At 36.9% G+C, this 11739-nt stretch overlaps 2 pseudogenes; one reads left to right on the forward strand and one right to left on the reverse strand.

The window, feature by feature from the left end:
* The first annotated feature begins 1000 nt into the window (after window positions 1-1000).
* LOC114755247 (uncharacterized) lies at window positions 1001-1749 on the forward strand (annotated as a pseudogene).
* Window positions 1750-6197: 4448 nt separating this feature from the next.
* LOC114755241 (probable LRR receptor-like serine/threonine-protein kinase At1g34110) lies at window positions 6198-9783 on the reverse strand (annotated as a pseudogene).
* Between the last annotated feature and the right edge of the window lie 1956 nt (window positions 9784-11739).

Genomic DNA, 11739 nt, shown 5'->3' on the forward strand with positions numbered 1-11739 from the left:
CATTAAATTTTACATACATAAATTTAAATATATAAGGTTTTAGTCCATTTTCAATGATTTATTATAATTTTAGATTATTTAATGCATTTCTAATTATTTAATAATTTGATATTTTTCATAATACTAATTATATGTATATAATATTGTTTTAAATAATTATTGCATCACCGGTCTGACCAAACAGTCGACCGATCCGACGATTGAACCATGACCCGTGATCTTTCCGGTTCGACTTCCGGCCCGGCTTTTAAAACATGCAAAAAGTGCGCGTACGAGATGAGCAAGAATCAATATGCTCATTAGCAAATGATTTTGTTTAACCCATACTAGCATCTTATGTCTCACATAAAATCTGAGAAATAATTTGTACTATTTATTTATTTTAACAATTTAATTTATAAAAGAACAATTGTTAATGTAAAAATCTAAGGTATAAATTTAATGTTATCTTTGACAAAAAGTTGTCTTTTTTTTTTAGGATCCATTGGTATGAGAGACAATAAGAAGAGGGGAGGAGAAGGAAAAACTTTAATAAATTTATTTAAAAAATAAAAAAATGGGGTTAAAAGCTTTAAATTAATTTTTATTACTTTTTTATTTATATACTTTTCTCTTTATTAAAATTTCAAAACCCTACTTCTTTAATTTCCTAAACAGAACTCATTAAAATTTTTCTCCTCCTCCTCTTTATTTTCTCATAGTACCTAAAAGAAAGAATAACTCAACAACTTTTGACTTTTAAAGTTAAAAATCATCTTTAAATAGACTAAAATTGATGTCGTAGGATTATGATGAGATTTTGATTGAATGATCCTTATTTAACCCTTTTACTTTGTAAATTTTGTAATAATAAAAAAAATTATTCAGATTAAAACTTGTTAGAAATATATAAATACGAAATAACAACAACAACATAAATCCGAGTTTTCACCTTCCCTCGTTACTACCTCCCATTTTCTGGGCCTGGGTCTTGCTTGATCAAACGTCATCAAATGCTTAAAACCCTCATTGGGGTTTAAGCTGAACCGTAGGTCTCTTACGCCTCAATTGTTCTCTCTCTGCGAAGTGCGGAAGCAAAAATCGCGAAAATGAATCGAAGCGCAAAAGTTTCCATCTTTAATGTGATCTACCGATACCCTTTTCGTCACTATCCAAAATCCACTTCATCTTCTCCACTTGTGCCTTCAGCAATTCTGTCAATATCTTCTTCGCACCGCCCTTCATCTCCAGAACTATCGATTCCCACCATAGCCACCTCAAATTTCCACTCTTTTTCGATGATTCCTCGATCACATTTCATGACCCAGCAGTATGATCTGAGGAGCTACAGTTCCGGGTCGGGTAGTTCGGGCACCGAGTTGGACAAGGACAAGGAGGTGGATATGATTAATCTGAAGTTTGGTGAAGCAAGGGAAGAAAAGAGGCAGCGTTGGATTCAAAAGATACTGTGTATTTCAACGAAAGAAGCCGAGTGTGCTCGTGCTGCTGTCTGAAGTATTGGAAATGTTCGAGGGACTGTTGGCTAAGTTGCCCGAAAGCGAGAAGGCAGCTTTACAGAGGTCAATGGGGTTGAAGATTGAGCAATTAAAAGCTGAGCTTAAGCAGTTAGATGAGTAAGAGATGGTATGTCCCCCTCTCCCACTCTTCATCAAAATTTGTTTCTTGATGAGTTACTAAGCGATATGTTTCAAGATTATAATAATAGAATTCTTTGTACTGTTAAATTGAATGTAACTTTGAATCAATAGTATTGGGTATTGGCCATTCTGTGAGATTGATGCCATTAATCATTTAGACGCAGCTTATCGAATGCTGCGATTTTTTTCTTGTCTCATTTGGCTTGATCTTACCTTTTGTTGGTGGATTACTGTTCTATCGCTTGCTCTAACACTTCGACAGATTGGTTTTACTGTTTCTATGGTTGGTAACTGGTAACATTGTGAGAGCCTTTCGCTCATGCATGTATTTAACGGTGTTGGTCATCAAATGAATAAATTGATTAAATATCCCAAGATGAGATTCTGTGACATTCGATATCTGCCACTAAGTAGTAAAGTTGATTTTTGCATCATTTAGAATGCAAAAAGAGCTACGCACGTTCCCTCTAACCCTCAGCTTTAGCTCTGATGTGATCAAGCTCGTTCTCCCGCTCTTCATTCTACTAGCATGAACAGCTTATCCAACACAGGGGTGGCTTCTACTTATGAGAAGTACAAGCATTAAACTTGAGTGTCGAGTACAAATGAACAGATTAAGTGTTGAAAATTTCTTGAAGCTGCCTTCTAAATTTGCTGGTACTTCTTTCAGGACCTTTTTAGATACACGTTAGGTGATGCTTGTGGAGGGCGCTTTTGGCTTTCTTTTGTTTTCTAAAACCAAAATACACTTAGAATGTCGGTAAAATTTCATTCTGCAAAAGTTATAAATAATTAAAACTCTTGAAGCTCTCACATGAGGTTGTTCATGATCACTTCTGATTTGTAGTGTAGCTGATAGCATATTTGCATTAGAAAAGGTATTTGGGCAGAAACATTTTAAAAGTTGCTAAAATTACACAGCAAGTAACACATTATTTTCAGAAAAGCCTACGTTCTTCTGTGTCTTTTGTCTAGGGCCTATTCATCCCAAAAGGCTTTGCTGGTAATGGCCCGTGCACTTTGGGCCAATTCATCTCTCATGCTAGAGCTGGTTGGCTTTGAAGCGTGCACAAAGTACAAGCCTTTTAGATCAATTTATATAGGAGAATGAAAAGATTATGCTCAATTTCACCAGTCCTAACATTTGATTGTAGAGGCTGTGATGTGAGTGACAACACAGCCCACAGCACAGGTTTAAAACTCGTAAGTCTTAATAGAAAATCCATGATTGGTTTTATTAATGTCATCAACATCTTTATTGCTTAAGCCAGTTGTAACTACTGAACAAAAGAGGTATGACTAGAATGGAAGCAAAATGTTATCAGAATTGATCATATAACTTCTGGACTTAGGCCAATGCCAATCATGTCGACTCAGCGGCTCCATTGATTTTACAATTCAAGGATCTGGCAAACAATTTAGTTGAAATTATTGATCAATGACGACTAGTGGCATGGATGTGTGTGCTACGAGGTGTGCAGCTCTTGTGTGTAGAAATTTTTCCCTTTCCAAGATAGTTTGTGATGTAGCATTTGACACGCAGCCCTGTAGAACAAAGGAAGCAAAAATCAGAGTCTGGTGAATCTTCGGCTTTATCAATTGGAAGTTACTTTCATTCGTCACTTCCCCTAATTAAGTCGCTAATGGTGCTAATGACCAGTGAATTGTTGTCAAGTAAAAGCATTGTCGTTTTTCTGAACGAGCTTGTGTTTGATACATGTAGTTTATGATCGCTGAATAGTCAAGGCCAAAAGAAACTTTATTCATGAACACCAGGTAAGAAGTGAAGATGTGCAATGCATATGGACAAAATGCGTGTTTTCAAATCACAGATTGTGCAATTCCCATTTGCCTTCTTATCTCCATTTCTCCTAGAGGAGCCTAATGAAACTTAACTTTCCCGATAGTCTGGCCTACCTTGTTCATTTGTACTTTTGCTGAATTCTATACCACACAAGTCAATTTAGGAGGTAAGTCGGAGAATAATTGCTTTTGCAGTGGGTCAGTGGTGATTGGTTTCCACTTATTTAGTTCCTAGCATGTCTGTAGGTCTTTCATTGTCAGCGAATTAAAACAAGGTGTCTGTTTCCTCAGTTCACAATTTGTGGGATTGTTCCCACATTATCCAAATCGATGAGATAATAAAAGAAAACACCTATTTTATGTACTAACTCCACTTAGCTGTACTTGTCATCCAATCTGTGTTTTCGAAGTACTACAGTTACTGGTCACTTGAGGTTAAGAAGTAGCTTTTCTTCAACTTCTAGTTCTTGACAGAAATTCCAATGGGGATTACCACAACAGTTTTGATTTTAAAAATTATATAGACTTGTCTTCTCACAAAACTCAACGTTCAACTTGATTTCACTGTTGCCACTTGATAATCTTGAAGACTAGGCAATACACATTGAAAGAACCATATGTATTGGGACCAACAGTATTTTTGAATAACCTACTCACTAATAATCCTAATTCTCACCTTCCAACTTATCTTATGAATTACTCACATCCCCCATTGAGAGATTGCTAACAGTGATCTCTTCTGAAGCTGTTTCATTGAGCTGGTATATCAGTCTATGGGATATCTGTTGGACAGCGATATGCATGATGCTGTTCAGTGTTTATATGACCATGAAAATAACTGTTAAGGACTAGAGCCATGCTAGCACAGGCAAGAAAGGAAGATTGAAGTAGAAAGGACAAACTGATGAACATGCAGGGTCTCTCCCGTTTGACTTAGACCGGAGAATAATCCAAAAAATGATACTCTTCTGGTTCTTAATATAAGACTTATTTAACTAATTTGATTAAATTAAGAAAATTAGGTAAGTTAGTTAATTATAAGAAATATAACATGTTGTTTTTTCTAACACACCACAAATCTTCTTTAATATTTGCTCTCTCTTCTATTTGATAATAGTTGAAAGAGTATCCATAAGGGTAATTTTAAAAAAATGATAAATATGAGAAATATGTCTTATATTTAGGATTAAAATCAACTCAATAACTAGGTCTTGTATTAAGGACTGGAAGAGTAGAACTAAAGAGAAATTATAGGAAATGGGGGATAAATCTACTGCCTCTAAAGGTATGGGAGGGAAGTATGGCTTGTTTTCCTCTGCTTCCTAATACCCGGAAATGGCGGCCCTACACAAGGATGGAACCATACGTGAAGTATTTTCTGGTTACTTTACTTTTCCTTCATATACAATGCTTCTTAAAGATAGTTGCTCATTTGTCTGCTTAAAAGCATTATTGGTTTTGGACCAATTATGACTCATGGAAACTACTTGGCATTGAAGATTCTCTTTACTTTCCCCACAACTTTCGGCTCTGTCGTTTTCTCCCCACCCTTTTCTCTGAAAAAGACGACGTTTTTCTTGGGAAGGAAAGGAATTCCCTGTAAGCAATCTGGTTTAGATGGACTATTTTTCCAAATTAAGTAGACTAAAACAATTAATTTTAAATAATTACGGAAATATGTCGAAAGTACGAAATACTATTGAAGAATATTTGACATGTTAAAAATTCATGTAAAGTTTCTTTTCCGTTGAAACTATTATCAATTAGATGTTTTCAATGTTTTCCTTTGTCACTTTCGTAGCTTAAAAAAAAAAACAGCATGAGTTTGTTCCATTGGCTTTTTTTTTTTTTTTCCGGGGGTAGAGTAGCAAGGATATATTTTTTTAATACATTATAAATGTTTATTTTTTTTTAGGATGACATAAATCTGTTTATATTTCCAAAATATACACATTCAATATTGTTAACACGAATATCGATAGTAAATATTATAAGTGTGAATATTTTCAATTTTAATACGAATATAAAATTTATATTTATAGTCATATTGTTCATAATACAACTCATTTCTATTGCACTTCATGTATTGGAAGGCATTTAATTTCCCTCAACAAGTTATTACAAATTAATTTAATTTTAAACTTCCCTACCAAAGAGAGTGTGAATTCAAGAATGAGTTCATGACGAGTATTTTAAATCAAAAAATTCTAAATTATACTAAAAATTACAATTTAACTTAGCAAAAGTATAATTTAACAAAAAACTATGATATGTTTAATAAATTTTACTGCGTAGAATTTACTATTTAACTATTGGGGAAGCAAATGTTCTTTGCAGAAACTTTTTGAAAATGGGATTATACTCATTTTCAGTACAGACATCCAGTGCATGAACTGAAACAATTACGGGCAGACCTTTAGGCAGAAGTACCGGGACTAACAGAGAAGCATGAATGACAAATTTGGTGTAACCTCACATCAAACCAGCCAACTATTCAGCAATTCAGTACAGACATGAAAATAAGCCAAAAGGAAGGCTCAAAAAGATGTCATGAAATAGCATGGCTGCCACGATCACATGATGCAAATAAGAAAACAGATACTTGTATTTCTTAAACTGTACAATGATAGCCGTTTGAATCCATTACCATAATTTTCTCTAGCTCCACTCTGAAAGTTCCCACAGTAACAACACCAATCTCTAACCCATTGGAAGTGAAAAATACAAAAAATAAAAAGGAAAAATAAAAAAGAGAAGAAATTTAACACTGAGTTGAGGACTGTTTTATTAGAGGCTGAGAGGTCTTTCCCACATCCTCCGGTGGGCTCTTCACCTCCATTAGCAGAGCCACCACTTCCTTCATTGTGGGTCGTTCAGCCGGCGAAGAGTTCACACAGAACATGGCAATCCCAAGAGTTTGAAGCATCTCTTGAACCATTTGATCTGGTAGGCCTTGGAGCTTTGTGTCTAGAATTGACACCGCTGGTTCAAAGCTTCCCATCTTCCTCTTGATCCACTCAACTATGTGTACCCCACCCCCAACATGGGACTCAACAGCACTTCGCCCACTCAGTATCTCCAGCAAAACCACTCCATAACTGTACACATCACTCTTCTCTGTTATGTTCATGGTGTAGCCATACTCTGCAATGGCCATTAAAATGGTTACAGTTAAAATATGCTGCTTTGAATAGCAAAATTAGCCCATGAAGGTAAAATTGACACTATTACTGCCATCCATATTTTGAAAAGAAATAAATTATTTTCAAATCTAAAATCCAATTCAATAATACAACGGGGATACCGAAAATATGATCCTCATCTTGATAAAAACTACGTTGAAATCAGCAAATCTAAGCGCGTTGATCGTCCATGGTTAAAAAGTAAGGTAGATTGGATACTTGCCTGGGGCAATATAACCATAAGATCCAGCGACTCTGGACATTGCATGGTGATAATTTGGTGAACTCATCAGCTTGGCAAGACCAAAATCTGCTAGATATGCCTCAAACTTGGAATCTAGAAGTATGTTATTGCACTTCACATCCCTGTGAAGGATTGCTGGCAAACAGTCATGATGAAGGTATGCTAGACCCTGGGCTGACCCCACAGCAATCTTGTACCTTGTTTCCCAGTCTAGGTACCTATTCCTTGCAATAGCTGTCTTAGGTTACCATTTGGAATATAATTATAGAGAAGAAGCTTAACACTTCTGTTAGAACAGTAACCTAGGAGCCTCACACAATATTCCTATGCCGGATGTGCCCAAGAATCTGAATTTCTGCAGCAAAAGAGTCCACAGTTTCTTCCTCTTTGTTTGCTTTCCAAAGCTTCTTTACTGCTATCAACTCCCCGTTAGGCATTTCAGCCCTGTATACAATGCCAGAGCAACCCTTTCCAATCACATTCTCATCCTTCAAGCAATCCAAGATATTATCTATGGTGAAGTTTAGTTTTTGAAATGGGAATGAAAGTCCAAGGATATGAGAAATCCTCAGCTACTGAAGCAGATGATGATGTCCCCAAAGATTTTTCAATCATATTCCTGTGGTTTCGTGTCACCAAAATCCAAGATGCAATGACAATTATGGTAACTGAGGCAAGAATTACCGATATCAAGGCTATGGTTTTGGCAGATTTTAGACCATTTTTTCGAAGCAGACTAGAACATGTGGTCCCGTCAAGGGATTCACAAAGATGGGGATTCTCAAAATATGAGTTTGAAGATAGGGTTCTAAAGAAAGGAGTTACTGGGATAGGACCGGAGAAGTTGTTGTAGGAGATATTTAGGGAAGTGAGACTGGTGAGGGAACCAAGAACCTTGATTCCTCCATGGAGCAAATTATAAGAAAGATCAAGTGACTGTAACTGTGTCAAACCGCTGATTGACTCGGGGATTTCTCCTGTAAATGCATTCGAGCTCAAGTCCAAACTGATAGTTAAGCTTGTAACATAACCAATCTCAGTTGGGATGTCACCAGAGAAGTTGTTGTAACTCAAATCCAATAGAGTTAGCTTCTGCAACTTTCTGATGGATTTTGGAATTGAACCTGTGATTAAATTATTGTTGAGAATCAGCTTGTTCAAATAACTTAAGTTTCCAAAGCTCCAAGGAATTTCACCTGTCAAACTGTTTCTACTGAGATCTAGCTGCTCTAAATTTACAAGCTCCCCAATCTGAGATGGGATATCCCCAGTAATGTGATTATTATGAACATCTAGAAGCTCTAGAACTGTGATGTTCCCAATCTCCACTGGCAAGCTTCCAGAGAAATGGTTGATGTACAAGTCGAGGAACACCAGATTCTGCAGTTGGCCAATCTCTCTTGGTATATGTCCTGAAAGCTGATTTTCTCCAAGCCTCAACCGTACTAGAGACTCACAATTTGAAACGCTTGGTGGCAATTCTCCAGATAAGGAATTTCCCAGAAGCAAAAGCTTACTCAGCTTCTTCAATCCGAAAATTTCATCTGGAATTGAACCTGTTAGCTTGTTCCTTGAAAGGTCAAGTGCATAAAGTTCTGTACAGTTACCAAAGAGGCAGTATGGCTCCAGACACTGAATTCCCCCACAAGAAAAAACTCTGTAAAGACTTCAATCTCCCAACTTCCCATGGAATAGTACCTGATAATTGATTCTTGTCAAGCTGAAGGGTAGCAAGATTAGTGCAGTTGCTCAGTTGCCATGGTATTTTCCCTGTGAGAGAATTGTCTGATAGATGAAGCTGTTCTAGAACCATCAGCTTCCCAAAATCAAGTGGTATTTCACCAGAAAGTTCATTAGCAGAGGCATCAAACACAACAAGTGATGAGCAATTGGAAATCTCAGCAGGGATTGACCCAGTCAAGGCATTGCCCCAGAGAAGCACGCTAGTAAGCTTTTGCAACTTGCCCAGTTGAGGTGGGATAGAACCTGTCAGCTTATTCATGTGCAAATATAGATTCCTTAGCTCAGAACACAAACCAAGCTCCGGTGGTACAGAACCAGAAATTTCTGTATCATAAAGTGCTAGCGTTTGGAGATTGATCAAGTTCCCGAATGTAGACGGAATAACACCCGAAAGTCCAGTGGCTGCGGCCCCAAATGTAGTGAGATTGGTGAGTAGTCCTAGTTGTAGTGGAATCGCACCGCTTAGATAGGGATTACCCCCAATTCGAAACTCTTGTAGAGATGTCAAAGAGCCTAATTGTGATGGGATTGACCCGTTAAGGAGATTGTCTTGAAGGCAGAAAAACTTGAAGTGAAGTAAGATTAGCAAGTTGCTGAGGGATCTTTCCAGTCAATCCATTGGAGTTCAAGTAAAGGAACTGCAGCGAAGAGAGTCTGCCGAGTTCTCCAGGAATGGAACCAGTGAGAGAATTTGAAGAGATGTCAAGGAGGCGAAGATGGGAGAGTTGGCCAAAAGAAGGTGGGATGGAGCCAGATATATTAGTGGAAGACAGATTGAGAAGTTGCAGATATGATAAAGAAGAAAGCTGGGAAGGCAGAGAGGAAAGGTTAAGGAAAGTGTCTGGAATAGATAATGAAATGACTCTGCCTTGTGGGGAGCAAGTGACGCCATGCCATGAACAAGGGGTTTGGCTTGATGGGTTCCATGAAGAGAGAACAGAAGAGGAGGATTTTGCGGAAGGGTCAGCTGAAGATATAAGGGAAAGAAGGGCCTGTCCATCAGGTGAGAGAGAGGAGACTTGTTCGATCTTTGCCATGATCAACCACAAGAAGAACAGAGAAAATAATAGGGATGGGGTGACACTAGAAGGAACAATATTTCCCATTTAGGGAAATGGATAGTGACTTAATGGTGAAACTGAAGAAGACTAATAAGAACTGGGTCTAAAAGTTTAGTGTAGTCAGTCGTCCTGCTGTTGAAGATGGGGTGAAGCTCATAAAAGTCCACTCAAGGAGACAACATGCATGTGAAGGAGGTTTCTATTGAGGTATGATGCTTAAGTTTCACACTAGCCTTTTCAATACTTGCATGTGAAACATAAGAGATTGTGGCATCTATCTATATTTAAGAAGGAAGTGAGAAAACTGGCAATAAAAACAGTATTACCTATTCCTCTGCCTTGCCAGAAAATGCACTTGCCTTCACATTCTTGCTGCATTACTGTTCTTTTTTAGTGCTAATGGTGGTGGAAAGGACGGCACAGTGGCTATTCCCAGTTCTGGCTTTGTTGAGAGCTATAGATAACCATTATTGGGTTCCATAATTCGCGTGAATGCTTGCAGGTAATGGGGTTTAGCTCGGCGGTGGTAGAGAAGAGGGTGAGCTTTTTTGAGTTCAAAGCACCTGGAAAACCTCCACACCCAGATAGGTATGGCATTTAAATAGTATAGCCTAGTTATTTTATTCGCTGGTTTGGCTTCTTAGGTTGTTCAATGTACCATATTGCCCTGCTTTTGGCGCTATTTGTCTCTGAGCAGAGCCGTTTACATAAAATATTGAGTGCGGAGTGGGCTTCTACAACAGCGGCTCTTTATTTCTTCTTATCTTCTGCAATAATTTTAATCTTTCTCGACTTTTAAAACGTATTAGCTTTTATCTTTAATATAAGATCTACTTAATAAATCTGATTAGATTAAAAAAATTAGTTTAATCAGTTATTTTTCAAAAATATACTATGTTGGTTTTCTTAAAATATCTTTTCAAATCATTTGCATTTAGACTACCCCTTGCCACAAACTTTTTAATATAGACAATTAATAGAGATAGTTTGAAAAAAAAAGATAAATATATTAAGGATAAAACATATTGAAATCTTATATTTAAAACTAAACTCAATCTCCAACTAGTTTTTATATTAGAGATTAGAAGTAGTATGTTATAAATATAATCAGTATGCATATGATAAAGTGAGGGAAATTTGTGTACAAAACGAAACGTCTTGCCATGTAAGAGGTAGGATAGCCATATCTCTGTTATTTAAGCCTCAGGAAAAACATTCAACTTGGAAAAAAAAATCAGACTAGTAGACAGGTTTTCCAAAGACCTCATTAGGAAAGTCCCGCTAGGGCTACAACCACATTTGTAATTCTAACAAATAACAGTTAACAAAATTTCCAGCTCCTTATTGATGACTCAAAATGGAATCTTGCTGCTTAATAAGAATGAAAGAAAGTTAAGATGAAGTGAAGACAAAGAAGTGACTGTTTGTCTTTGTATTGTTCGTATATCAATGCTTAGAATAAATAAACAAATAAATAAAACAAGATTTAACATGATCAAAGTACCCTTTTTGTATATTTTGGATTAATCCATGTCAAAATTGGGCATATAAATCACTACAAAACGGTGCTGAAGCAAAGTTATAAGGATTCCTTATCCATCTGGTGTTTGGGACTGGGGCTATATTTCGGACAGTAGCAAGAGATTCAGAGCTTGATGTCCATTGTATGTGCAAGTGTTGATATAGGAGTGAGAACGCCTTCCTTGGGAACAGGAAGAGTACTTGATGATAATAATATAGGAGTGAGGAGCTTAGGAGATTGTGAAAGTTAAGAGGGTTGGAGAAGCAAAACAATTTCAATGTTTTTTTTCTTTTGTATACATAAACTAAACCATAAGTTACAGGACCATCCATCATAAAGGGCTTGAAAGCAAGAGTAGCGTAGATACAGATGAACAGATCCTGGAGCATGTGTGGTAGAGAGAGAGATAAGGAAGAAGTGGCAAGAGTCTGTAAATACATACACACACATTTATATATTGCGAAGATTTTACTTTTGTTGTTTATCCTTTTTACTGTCTGATTGGTTACTGTGAAAACTGTGAAGGGTGTGGAATTAAGAAAGGCCA

This window comes from Neltuma alba, unplaced genomic scaffold (assembly GCF_004799145.2).
Source record: "Neltuma alba isolate B1F8T4 unplaced genomic scaffold, ASM479914v2 tig00010243_pilon, whole genome shotgun sequence".
In the NCBI taxonomy this organism is placed as follows: Eukaryota; Viridiplantae; Streptophyta; class Magnoliopsida; order Fabales; family Fabaceae; genus Neltuma; species Neltuma alba.